The 12398-nt window shown below is 56.5% G+C and overlaps 1 protein-coding gene across 3 annotated transcripts in view; it reads right to left on the reverse strand.

Moving 5' to 3' along the window:
* Window positions 1-2399, reverse strand: part of UBE3A (ubiquitin protein ligase E3A) — a 41042-nt gene extending 38643 nt beyond the window's left edge. For all 3 annotated transcript variants that reach the window (XM_079763919.1, XM_079763916.1, XM_079763914.1), the window contains exon 1: window positions 1808-2399. The gene's annotated coding sequence lies outside the window, so the exon portion shown is untranslated. The remainder of the gene's footprint in view (window positions 1-1807) is intronic.
* Window positions 2400-12398: the final 9999 nt, after the last annotated feature.

The raw sequence follows: 12398 nt of genomic DNA on the forward strand, positions 1-12398 counted from the left end.
AGCCCCGGGACAGGAAGCACACACGGACCGGCCCGCCGCGCCCCAGGACCCTGACCGAGTCCAGAGGACGGTGCCGATGAGCCAGCCCCCGGGCCGGTCAATATTGACACAGCCAGACTGTCCCAGCTCACAGCCCAGTTCTGCCAACAGGGTCACTACTGCTCGAGTCCATTTCATATTTCTGTCTCGTCGTGATTATTCGTTCTCGCACAGGGCTTCCCGCCGCCCTTGATTAATATTGTATTCGGTTCATTAAAAATGCGGCGAGTAGCTCAGATTTACAAGCAGGATCCAATTCCAGCGTGATGTCCACTCAATACCCAGGACAAAACCGTCTTCCTTTTTTATTCCCCCCCGCCCCTTCTTCTTCCTAAACTCTGATTGCAGACCCATCTCTTCAGGAAGGCTGCTTCCTCCTCAGCCTCCTTGTCCAACCCATTCAGCAATTTCACCACCGGGCACCTCGCGTGGCTGGAACCTAACTTTTTAGCAGTCGGACTTGTATCCCAAACTTTAGGTCGTTTCCACTCCAAGCCCTTTCTTCCCCTTCTCCCCCCCCCCCAAAAAAAAAAAACAAACACCTGGAATCATCTGCCACTTCTCTCAATACTGCAGGCAGTGCAAGGAGACTCCAAATTAGGGGGGTCCATGCTTGGGGGGTAACTCCAAAAGGCCCACAGATGCTACCGGCTTCCATTTCCGCCAGCACCCCAGCACCTAACAAAGATGCCCCCAAAACAGACTCTGTGATGACAACCCTTTTAGCTGGCCCATCGGGACGTGGTTGTGTGTGTGTGTGTGTGTGTGTGTGTGTGTGTGTGTGTTTAAATAAAAATAAAAAATAAAATTCAGAGGCGAAATGATCTTTCGAGGATTGTCAGCTTCACCAAAACCGCACCTGTGTTCGGCGACTCGGAACCATTTCAAGGACTAAAGCGTTCGCCCTGCTCCATTCTGACTTGACCACCAAGAACAAAACAAAAAAACCAACAAAAAACACAACAAAAAACTCCCACCACGAGCGAGGAGGGAGTCCTTTCCATGTTCCCCATTGGAAGCGGGGGTGGGGGTGGGGGTGGGGGTTGGGGGGTGAGGGCGATGGTGGGGGTGGGGGTGGGAGAAAGGCCAACAGTTTGCGGGTTTGCACGGAACCGAGTCTGCCCGACGCCAACAGCCCCCCCCCCCCCGCCCTGTTTCATTCCAAAATCCGTGAATAATCGGGAAACACAACCCTTTGCCTTTCACGTAGGGCTCCCTCCGCGCTCCCTTCTTCCACCCGTCACGCCCAAAAGAAAAGAAAAAAAAGAGAAAGACACACAAAAAAAAAAAAGAAAGAAAAAGCCCCAACCCACCCCAAAGCACACGTCTCCCCGCTCCCCGCTCCCCGCGCCGACCCCGGGGACACCCGGAAAAGAGCGAGCTGTGCCCTTGGCCGGGAGAGGCCGCCCCCCCCCCCCCCGGCTGGGCCCGGGGGCGGCGGCCGGGGGCCCGGGGGGCGGGGGGAGGGGTCGGCGAGCGCGGCTCCCGGCGGGGCCACCCCCTCCCCGGGCCGGAGGCGCCCCCCCGGGCCCCCCAGGCTCCCTCCGCCGCCCCGGCGCTGACAGTTACGGCGGCGGCGGCAGCAGCAGCCGCGGCCCCCCGTGGCCTGGTGCGGGCACCGGCCCCCCGGACCACGCGCCCCAAACCCTCGCCCTGCGGGTGTGGGGGGCGCCCCTGCCCTCGCCGAAGCGGCCCCGAAAAGGGGCGCCCCGGGCGGCGGCGGCGGGGACCCGGGGCGCTGCCCACCCGGCGTCCCGGCCACGCTGACCTGTGGTCGCCCCCGCGCCGGGGCTGCGGCCCTCGCCGCTGCGGCCGCCTCGCTGGTCGTGGTCGCCCTCGCCCGCCGCCTCCGGCCGCCGCCGCCGCCTCGTTCCCCGGTCGCTGCCGCTGCCGCCGCCGCCGCCGCCGCCGCCCGCGCTCATGCGGGACCCGCGCTCCCCTCACCGGAGACCGAGGCCGGGACCGCGGGCGCCGAGGCCGCACGACAGCCCGAGCTCGGTGGCCAGCCGCCCCCTTCCGACGCCGCCTGTCCGCACCGGGGGCTGCGGGGCCCGCCTGGCGCGGCTGGGCTGCGAGCTGCTACGAGCGCGGCCCCGAGGAGGAGCCGAGGGAGGCGCCGCCGCCCGCGGCCGTGAGCGCACGCCGGGTCGGCAGAGGTGACGCACGAGCGGGGGCGGCGGGGGGCGCGAGGCCGAGGAGGGCGGCGTGGCGAGCTTCCGGCCCAGAGGCGGGGAGACGAGGGGCGGTGAGAGGAAGAGGCGGGGGGCCGCTCAGACTCGGCCGCCTCCCGCAGTCACCCGGGAGCCCGGCGCCACCATCTTGGGAACAAGGCGGATCGCGCGACCGCGGCCCGAGCCGGGAGGACTGCCGGGGCGAGCCGAGTATCCCGGCAGGCAGCGCGCGCCGCGGGCCTGAGGAGGGCTCCGGGCGGGGGGGACGCGGCGACGCAAGGGGCGACGCCGCGACGCCGCGCTCGGCGACGCCCCCTTCGCCGCTGGCCAGCGTCGCCGGCGCAGGGGCCGCTGGGAAGGGGAAGGGGCTCCGCGGCGCGCGCCGAGGCGCCCACCAGGGTCGGCCGCCATCTTGGGGCTGGGGCGGAGGGGGGGTCGTGCCTCTGGGCAGCGTGTGCTGCGCGCGGTCCGACCGAGAGGAGGGGGCGCGCTGTGGAAACCTCCCCCTGGAGTCTCCGGGAAGAGGTGGGACAGCCCCCGCCTTGCTCGGCCTAACCGCTCCCCGTTGTATTGGGGGGGGGGGGGGACGGATGCGGTGACAAGGGAGCAGAAGGGGACACGAGGTCTCCGACCGCCACTCCTCCCCGCCCCGCGGCCTCGTCAACAAGGCAGAGGCAGCCCCGGAGAGCCTGGGCCCCCGCGTTCAGGGGCCCAAGGTCATGGCCGGAGGCTCCTGCCAACACGTGGTGTCCCCGCTGACAAAAGGGAGAGCCGGGCTCCCGCCGGCCTGACCTTCAGGAGGCTGTGCTCGGAGGGGACGCGGCCTGCTGGCCGACCCCCGCGGGCGGGGAGGCTGCGTTTCGATCCGTAGGACAAAGAAACCCTCACAGCTCATCCCAAAGCACCCCTTTAACTTTTTAAAACACGTCTATTTATTTATTTCGGAGACAGGGAAACGTCCATGCGGAGAGAATCCGCGATGGCCGGCTGGGCTGCCTCCTGCATGGCGGCGGCTGCTGCCACCGGGGCAGGTGCCCCGACCGGAAGTGGAGCCGTGACCCCTGTGTGCATAGGTCAAGGTTCAATCACTGAGCCACACCAGCCAGGCCCAACGTCCCCATTTTCTTTAAAAGGATTCTTCCTTTTTTTTTTTTTCTCTCTCTTTTTGGTGTGACTCGGCCACAGCTCCCATCAAAGCTGGAATGGAGTCCCTCACAATGCCTTGTCTGCACAGCTTGCAGCGTCGCTGATAGAATCCAGAACATGCTAGCTGAGCTCCCGTTCCTGGCGGTCAAACTTCGGACAAGCATCGCTACAAAGTATTTAGCTGTGGTTCCGAGAACATGTTGTGTTTTTTTACATAGTCAGGGCTCCCCTACTATAGCCAACTATTTAAAAAAAAAAAAAAAAAAAAAACTTAACCAGCCCTGACCGGTGTGGCTCAGTGGATAGAGCATCAGCCTGCGGACTGAACGGTCCCGGGTTCGATTCCAGTCAAGGGCATGGACCTTGGTTGCAGGCACATCCCCAGTGGGGGGTGTACAGGGGGCGGCTGAATCGATGTTTCTCTCTCATCGATGTTTCTGACTCTCTATCCCTTTCCCTTCCTCTGTAAAAAAATCAATAAAATATATTTAAAACAAAAAAACAAAAAAAAAACTTAACCAATTATGCCCTAGCCCAGTGGTCAGCAAACTCATTAGTCCACAGAGCCAAATAGCAGCAGGACAACGATTGAAATTTCTTTGGAGAGCCAAATTTTTTAAACGTAAACTACTTCTAACACCACTTCTTCAAAATAGACTCGCCCAGGCCGTGGTATTTTGTGGAAGAGCCACACTCAAGGGGCCAAAGAGCCGCATGTGGCTCTCGAGCCGCGGTTTGCCGACCACGGCCCTAGCCGGTTTGGCTCTGTGGGTAGAGGGAGCCAGCGTCAACCTGCAGACTGAAGGGTCCCGGGTTCAATTCCCTGGTCAAGGACGCCTCGGACCTCCGTTACAAGCTCCATCCCCGGCCCCACTCTGCTCAGGGGTGGGCACCCCATGCAGGAGGCAACCCATGGGTGTGTCTCTCTCACATCCATGTTTCTCTGTCTCCCCCTTCCCTCCCACTCTCTCCCAAAATAAATGGGAAAAAATATATCCTTGGGTGAGGATTAATAAAACAAACAGCAAAAAAAAAAAACAAAAAAAAAAAAAACCACAACCCATTATAAAAAAAACCAAGCTAGAGGAATTGAAATTGTTCTACGACCGCTAATGATAAGTGACGGTATTAGATCATGTACAATTTTGACTCAGTTCCTTATTCTTCTATCATTTCCCCTCATTACAGAGCCTCATTTTGGAAACTAATTGCACTAATATTTTATGGGAAAGATTAGTTAAAATTACAGCCTTTTAAGGACTTATCTTCACAGATCATCAAAATAAGCAAATGAGAATGAAAACCTTTAAAGACTTTGAGTAATTGAAGCAACATGTTGCTACAGTCGCTAGCGTGTGACGATACTTTTATTCTTCCTCTTAAGCAGCAGTTGTCTGGGTAGATGAAATGTAATTTTATAAATAACCTGGTATCTCAAAATGTGGCAGAAATACCTGAATTCCGAAAGAGTTGCCTGAAAAAAAATCAGTAAAACCTGCTCTTGGGATCTGGAGAAGTCACCCTCAGCCCTTTTAGTTCATGAATATTAAATAGGTGTTCTCGAGTGATGTTAGTGTCAAACGAGGCGAGAACCCCTGCGTTCTGGGCCTTATCCATATTCAAACTTCAAAACGTTGCTGGTGGAAATGAGCAGCATGAATGTTGTCAGGAATTCTTACCATGCTAATAGTGTTCCATATCTCTCTCTATATAATATATATATATATATATTATCTCTCTCTCTCTCTCTCTCTCTATATATATATATATATATATATATATATATACATATCAGTTTTTATGAATAAAATGTTTCTCTATATCTTATATATTTATATACACATATATATGTGTGTATATGTATATATATACATATATATATATACATATCAGTTTTTATGAATAAAATGTTTCTCCCAAATCAGATGCATATTGTTCTTCATGGGTGTTTTCCCAGAAAAACACCATAGTATCTACAAAATAGTAAGGTTTTTTAGACTTCTGGTCAAAAATGAAACCCAGGTGTTTCTAAATAATTGCCTCATTGCCATGTAAGAAAGCAGTTTGATTTTATTTTTATTTTTTTGCATAATGCGTTAATTCCTCTAACAAGCTTTGACCTTTTACTATTAGCCCAGAATTGTGCCAGGCCTTGGGGAAACAATAAAAGATGGGCAATCCCTCTCACTGTCCTCAACGCAGCCCTTCGAGGAAGTCACACCTGTAAAACTGGACACGTTTTTGAACAACCCAACATTTCAGTGATTATGGGAGAATTCACTGACACATACATGCCTTCTAATACGCACCCTTTGCAATTAAACCTTTTGCCTCAAATTGCTGGTGAAGTTTTTATTTTGACAGGACTCTTTCAGTGCTCAAGATTTCCTCGTCCGTATGAGTCACAACTGGTGAATCAAAATGAAAAGAAAAAAAAAAAAACCCACACAATTTTTTATTGCCTTAGCATTCCCAAAGGTCAGATCAACTGTGAGCCCGGGCTGGTTTGGCTCAGCGGACAGAGCGTCGGCCCTGGGACTGAAGAGTCCCGTCCCGGGTTCGATTCCGGCCGAGGGCGCGTGCCCAGGTTGCGGGCTCGATTTCCCAGTAGGGAGCGTGCAGGAGGCAGCCCATCAGTGACTCTCTCTCGTCATTGATGTTTCTGTTTCTCCCTCTCCCTTCCTCTCCGAAATCAATAAAAAATACATTAAAAAAAAAAAAAAAAAAAAGACTGCCGGGGCGAAATTAGCTCCCTGACGAACATTGCGTGGCCTATGACGAGCCCTCTGTAAAGGTTGGCGCTTAGCAACAGTAATAGTGCGCTCCCCATCGCTCTTCAGGCACGAACCTCGCCCCTCCACCTTCCTCCCACGGACCTGCCTCCACTGGGGCGCCCCCACCTCCCGCCTCACAGGATGAGCCATCCTTCTACCTCCCCACAGCTCATGGCTTTGTTCTCTTTATTTTTTATTTTTTTTATTTTATTGATTTTTTACAGAGAGGAAGAGAGAGGGAGAGAGAGTTAGAAACATCGATGAGAGAGAAACATCCATCAGCTGCCTCCTGCACACCCCCTACTGGGGATGTGCCCGCAACCAAGGTACATGCCCTTGACCGGAATCGAACCCGGGACCCTTCCGTCCGCAGGCCGATGCTCTATCTATCCACTGAGCCAAACCGGTTTCGGCTATGGCTTTGTTCTTTTCGGTGGAGCGGGAGGGAGTCTTCTCGAGACTTGAATCCCACCCTGGCCAGTGTGGCTCAGTGGATAGAGCGTCGGCCCCGGGTTCGATTCCGGTCAAGGGCACGTCCTGGTTTTCTGGCAGGCTCCCGGCCCCGCGGGGGGGGGGGGTGGTGGTGGGGGTAGGGGGGAGCATGCAGGAAGCAACCCATCGATGTGTCTCTCTCCCATGGGTGTTTCTTTCTGTCTCTCCCTCTCCCTTCCACTCTCTCCTAAAAGCAATGGAAATAATACCCTCGGGTGAGGATTAAAAAAAAAAAAAAAAAAAAAAGACTTGAGCCCCTGTCCTTCCCTCTCCTGTTCCTAACTCCTCCTCTGCGGTCACCCGGTGTGGACGGTGTGGACACCAGGCTGGGGCCGGGATGGAGCTTGCCGATCTCCTCGAAGCCTCAGGGGTCTGAGCGGGGCAGCCTCCGGCGCCTCCAGCCTCCTCCTCCAGCCTCCTGGGCGGACGCTCTTTCCCTGCGTCCCGTGGGCCTTCTCCGTCCGCCCTGTTTCGCCGTCTCAGGCCTGCCCTTTGCAGCCAGGCGCTCGCCCTGTCCCCGAGGGACCACGCTGGGACCTGGAACGCGGACCTCACTCAGAAAGGTCTGGTCCCGTGGGATCCACGCGGGGTGCTCCGTAGGCACCTCCCACTCGACGTGGCTCACAGTGACCTGCTGGCCCCGGGCGGTGCGGCTCCGAAGGGTCCCGGGTTCGATTCCCGTCAAGGGCACGCTCCTCGGTGTGGCAGGCTCGATCCCCGGCCCTGGTTGGGGCGCAGGTGGGAGGCCACCCATCGACGTGTCTCTCTCACATCCGTGTTTCTCTCTCTCTCTCTCTCTCTCCCCCACTCCCTGCTACTCTCTAAATATCAGTGGGGAAACATCCTCGGGTGAGAATTCACAAAAATAAAATAAATAAAATGAAATCCAGCCGTTGGACCTGTCTGTCCCACATCCCACCCCTCCCCGAGACGGGGTGACGGCGGAGAGGAGCGGGCTGTGGACGGACAGGGACCTGGGCGTTGGGAGGGCAGCGCTACGACGATTACTATCGTCACCGTCAGCCGTGCTGGCCGCGGTGATGTCACCGCATCCGCTCCTGTCCGCAGTCCCAGCGCCCCTCCCTGCGGTGAGACCCTTCGTGTCTCTGAACGTGGACCGTGGACGTGTGAGCCTCAAAGCCGGGGGGCCACGGGCCTCATTCACGCCTGGCGTCCCCAACAGCCACGTCACAGCACTGCCCCCGGCACCTCCTGCCGGCGAAGGTGCCTGCAGAAACAGGGTCCCCTGGCCGCCTGGCCTGGCTCCACCCGGGCTCCGGACAGCTTTCCGGACCAGGCCCAGACTCCAAGGGCGCGGGGCCTTGCATGGGGGGGCCTGCGTCCTCCCAGCCCGGTCTCCACCCGCCCCCCACGCGGGCCCATCGCTGGAGCCCTACTTACCCCTCCCAGGCCTTTCGGCCACGTCCACGCAGGGCTGTGGCCGAGCGTCCGACCCACCACCCAGCACGTCCCCCCTCGGGTTCCCGGAGGGAGGTGAGGCCCTGGCCTGGCTTTGTGTCCCCAGCCCGTGTCTCGGTGGCTGGGAAGGTGTCTAATGCGTGAGCTCACGGGTGGCTATTTCACTTGTCAACTGTGTGAGCAGAGCGATCCACGCGGACACAATGTGTGTGTGGCGGGTGGCGGGGGGGGGGGGGTGGGTGGGGAGAGGAGACTCAGGCAAATTAATTCACTGCAGGAAATTGTCACTGGCTGTGAACGCCAGCAACTGCGTACGCAGCCACGGGCAGGACCTCAGCGCGGTGGTGCCTGGAATTCAGACACTGAACGAGAGGGTCCACCAAGTCCCCTCCAATCGATGATCCTCCAACCAGTCATTTCCACTAATTGCACCGATCGCCAAGACGGCATCAGAAGGCATTCAAGCAAAAAAAAAAAAGAAAGAAAACAAAAAACCCACAACCTGGAAGTCCCATCAAATTATGCGTTGACCTTGGCCATGGCGGTCTCTTTGTGCCTGCCCGCACCCAGCTGGAGGGAGGGTGGGTGGGAGGAGGAGGCTCACTGAACGCCAGCTGCCGCAGCCGCCCGCGTAGCTGAGCCGCTCGGAATAAAACAGCTCCCCGCCAATCAACGCAGCCACCCTTAGAAACGCTGCCTTCCGACCAACGCAGCCCTCCCCGGCCCTCTCTGAAATCACGCCCACCGCCTTTGTGTGTCTGAGGCCGCTTTAAATACCCATCACCCCGATTCTCCTAGGGATTCGGATATATATATATATATATATATATATATATATATATATATATTTAATGCACTAAGGAAGTGCATCGGTGAAGTAAAATATGTAAAATGGTGCAGAAAAGACAAAAAAAATTGGTGCAGACAGCTACCCTTTTTTCTCAGCTAAACATCTGGCGAGGGGAGGCTCATGAATCTAGTTGGTAAGCAACATTGCTTGTTCTTGCTTGACACTAAGCAGAGGAGAGGATCAACATGCTACAGCGGACTGCTGGGCTCTGTGAGAGATTGCTTCAAGCCATTTTTATCCCTAAACGTTGTCTTTTTAAATATTTTTGGTGTTTGTTTTTTTTTTTTTCCTGACAGTAAACCACCATTATGATTATACAAAGGCCAAAAGGTTATATTCACATAGTCATTTAGAGATTCAGGACATAAAATATATTGTTGTGGGTTTTTTTTTAAAAAAAAACACACATATTTTTATTCATTTCAGAGAGGAAGGGAGAGGGAGGGAGAAACATAAACATCCATGATGAGAGAGAATCATGGATCGGCTGCCTCCTGCACGCCCCACACTGGGGATCGAGCCAGCAACCCCGGCCCGTGCCCTGACCGGGAATCAAGCCCTGACCTCCTGGTTCCTAGGTCGACGCTCAGCCACTGAGCCACCCGGCCAGCCGGGCTGCTGATCTCCTTGAAGGAGATTTTGGAGGTTTCTTCCCTCCAAAAGGGATGCCGTGGTGATGATAAGCACCAGGACTGGACTCGGGGTACACGCTGACGAGCTGGCGGGCGAAGAGAGGCCCCCCAGGAACAGATCCTGAGACAAGGATCCGGGTGCTGGTGGTTTCTTTGGGGGGTGATTCAAGCACCTGTGTAGGAAGCAAGGACAGGGGAGGAGGGGAGGAGGCGACTAAGAAAGGTGCCTGTCCCACACCCACCGTGGGCCACTGCCGCTCAGTCCGGCCGAGGAGCCCCTGGGTGGCCCCTGGGGTTCTCTCTCACCCCTGATGCTGCTGGGGGGACCTGCTTCTCCCCCAGACACGGCTGCCCAGGCCCCCCAGGCCCCCCCCCCCCGCCCCCACTTTCCCACTCAGCCTTCTGATCTGTAATCGCTGCTGGAGGAGGACTCGGCTCAGCCACGAGCCAGCGTGAGTCACCCGCACAGAATAAGCCTAATTCCCCTCCCCGGCCTCCCGACGCGTTCGCTGGGAGCATTAATGAGGCTGATGATTGCCGCGGCGGCCCGGCGAGCCCCCCGGTGGGCCCAGACTCACTTCCTGCTGCTTGTTCACGCCGGGGGGGCCCGCACCGGGGCCGCAGAGACGAGGCCGGCGGCGCCTCGGACCTCATTTGGGTCGCAGGGTTTAGTCACACATTATTGATTCCGCTCCAACGTCCTCCGTCCGTCCGTGGAGCTCCTGGGACCAAAAATGAACAATTAAAAAGCCAGGGAGGCTGCTGAGGCGTCAGCCTCTGTGGGTGCCCCTGGCTGGGGCGCGGTCACCCAGGCCGCCCTCCACACCCAGAGTCCGGGTCTGTGGCTCGGAGGGGGGGGGGGGCCCAGGAATCTGCATTTGAACAAGACCCCCCCCTTCCCCCCAATGTGTCCTCGGGACCACGTGGTGGCAGAGCTCTCAATGAGCGGTGTCAGGAAGGAGAAAGGAGCCCTAAGGAAGACGTGGATGAAGAGAAAGACAAAAATGAAAAATGTGGGGAGAGGACAAGGACTCCAAGCAATCCCGCTTCTCACCCGCCCAGGGACATGGCTAAAGATGGGGCGGGGAGGAGGTGGGTGCCCCGGGGTGTCCACCTTGGGCTCATCTGCCTCCTGCATCCCGGCAGCTGGGACTCTGTCCTCGTCCACGTGGAGGGAGGGGGGGAAGGGCATCGTTAAGGCGGGGGGGGGGGGGGCGTGCGAGAGAAGACCAGGTCCACGCTGGTTGCGGCCAGCGTCCCGCTCGTGTGCCCAGGACGATGCCGTGTTCAGATCAGTGGGCGGACACCCCTCCTCCCTCCACAGGGGTGCACGTGGGGAGTCTCAACTAGAAACGCTTAAGTGGCCCGGCCGGCGTGGCTCAGGGGTTGAGCGTCGACCTAGGAACCAGGAGGTCAGGGTTCGATTCCCGGTCAGGGCACAGGCCCGGGTTGCGGGCTCGATCCCCAGAGTGGGGCGTGCAGGAGGCAGCCCATCCATGATTCTCTCTCATCATGGATGTTTCTCTCTCTCCCTCTCCTCCTCCCTTCGTACCTGAAATCCATAAAAAATATATTTAAAATAATAATAATAATAAATAAATAAATAGCCCTAGCTGGTTTGGCTCAGTGGATAGAGCGTCGGCCTGCGGACTGAAGGGTCCCGGGTTCGATTCCGGTCAAGGGCATGTGCCTTGGTTGCAGGCACATCCCCAGCAGGGGGTGTGCAGGAGGCAGCTGGTCGATGTTTCTCTCTCATCGATGTTTCTAACTCTCTATCCCTCTCCCTTCCTCTCTGTAAAAAAATCAATAAAATATATTTTAAAAAAATAATAACTAAATAAGCTTAAATGTAATCGAATGCCTCCTGTACTTACCTATCCACCCACACCCGGTGCCTGTCACTCCGAGGAGGGAAGACAAGGCCCGAGGGGGGGTTTGCATTCACTGACGCATCCATCGCTTGATTCTTGTATGTGCCCCGACCGGGGATCGAACCCCCAAACTTGGCTGTATCGGGACGACACGCGAACCCCCTCCCCCCGGGCGACGTGGCCAGGGCTGTTGATTCACTATTGTATTATTTTCTACCCGGACCCCGGTAAGCGCCCCCCGCCCCCGTGCCCCACCCCGTGCGAAATGGCCCTCTCCCCGGGTTTGAGCAGAGGATGTAGGAAGCACGTATCTTAGGACGGAGCAGGTGAGGCCGTCCGGCGTGACACGTGGCTGGGAACAGCGCCCAGGAAATAAACCCTGACGTCACCAGGCGGCTCAGCTCCCCAGGAACGCCCCGCGTGGCCTTGGTCCTCGGCCAGGGATCGCAGCCAGCCCGGGACACGGAGACCGGGAGAGAACGCCGAGTGTCCCATGTCCCTCCTCCCCCAGAAGGAATCCCAAAAGAATTCCACCCGCCCCGGCCCCCGGCCCCGGCCCCTCGGTTGTAAGCTCGATCCCCGGCCCCCGTCGGGGTGTGTGCCGGAGGCAACCCATCAATATGTCTCTCTCAAATCAATGTCTCTCTCGCTCTCTCTCCCTCCCACTCTCTCTAGAAAGCAATGGGAAAAAATATTGAGTGAGGATTAAATAATAATAATACTTGGAATCAACCGCTCTCAGAAAAGGGAACTGAACCGAGGCGACAAGATTGCCCCTCAATGCATCAGTGTCCCCGTGCTTATTGGTGTTTTTTTTTATATGTTTTTACTGATTTTTAGAGAGAGAGGAAGGGAGAGAGAGAGAGGGGAACATCGATGTGAGAGAGAAACATCCATGCTTCTCTCTCTCCCTTTCCTTCTCCCTTAGTCTCTGAAATTAATACAAATATATTTAAAATAATAATGATAATGATAATAATAATAATAATAATAATTAATAAGCT

Source organism: Cnephaeus nilssonii (genome assembly GCF_951640355.1).
Source record: "Cnephaeus nilssonii genome assembly, chromosome: 24".
Taxonomy (NCBI): Eukaryota; Metazoa; Chordata; class Mammalia; order Chiroptera; family Vespertilionidae; genus Cnephaeus; species Cnephaeus nilssonii.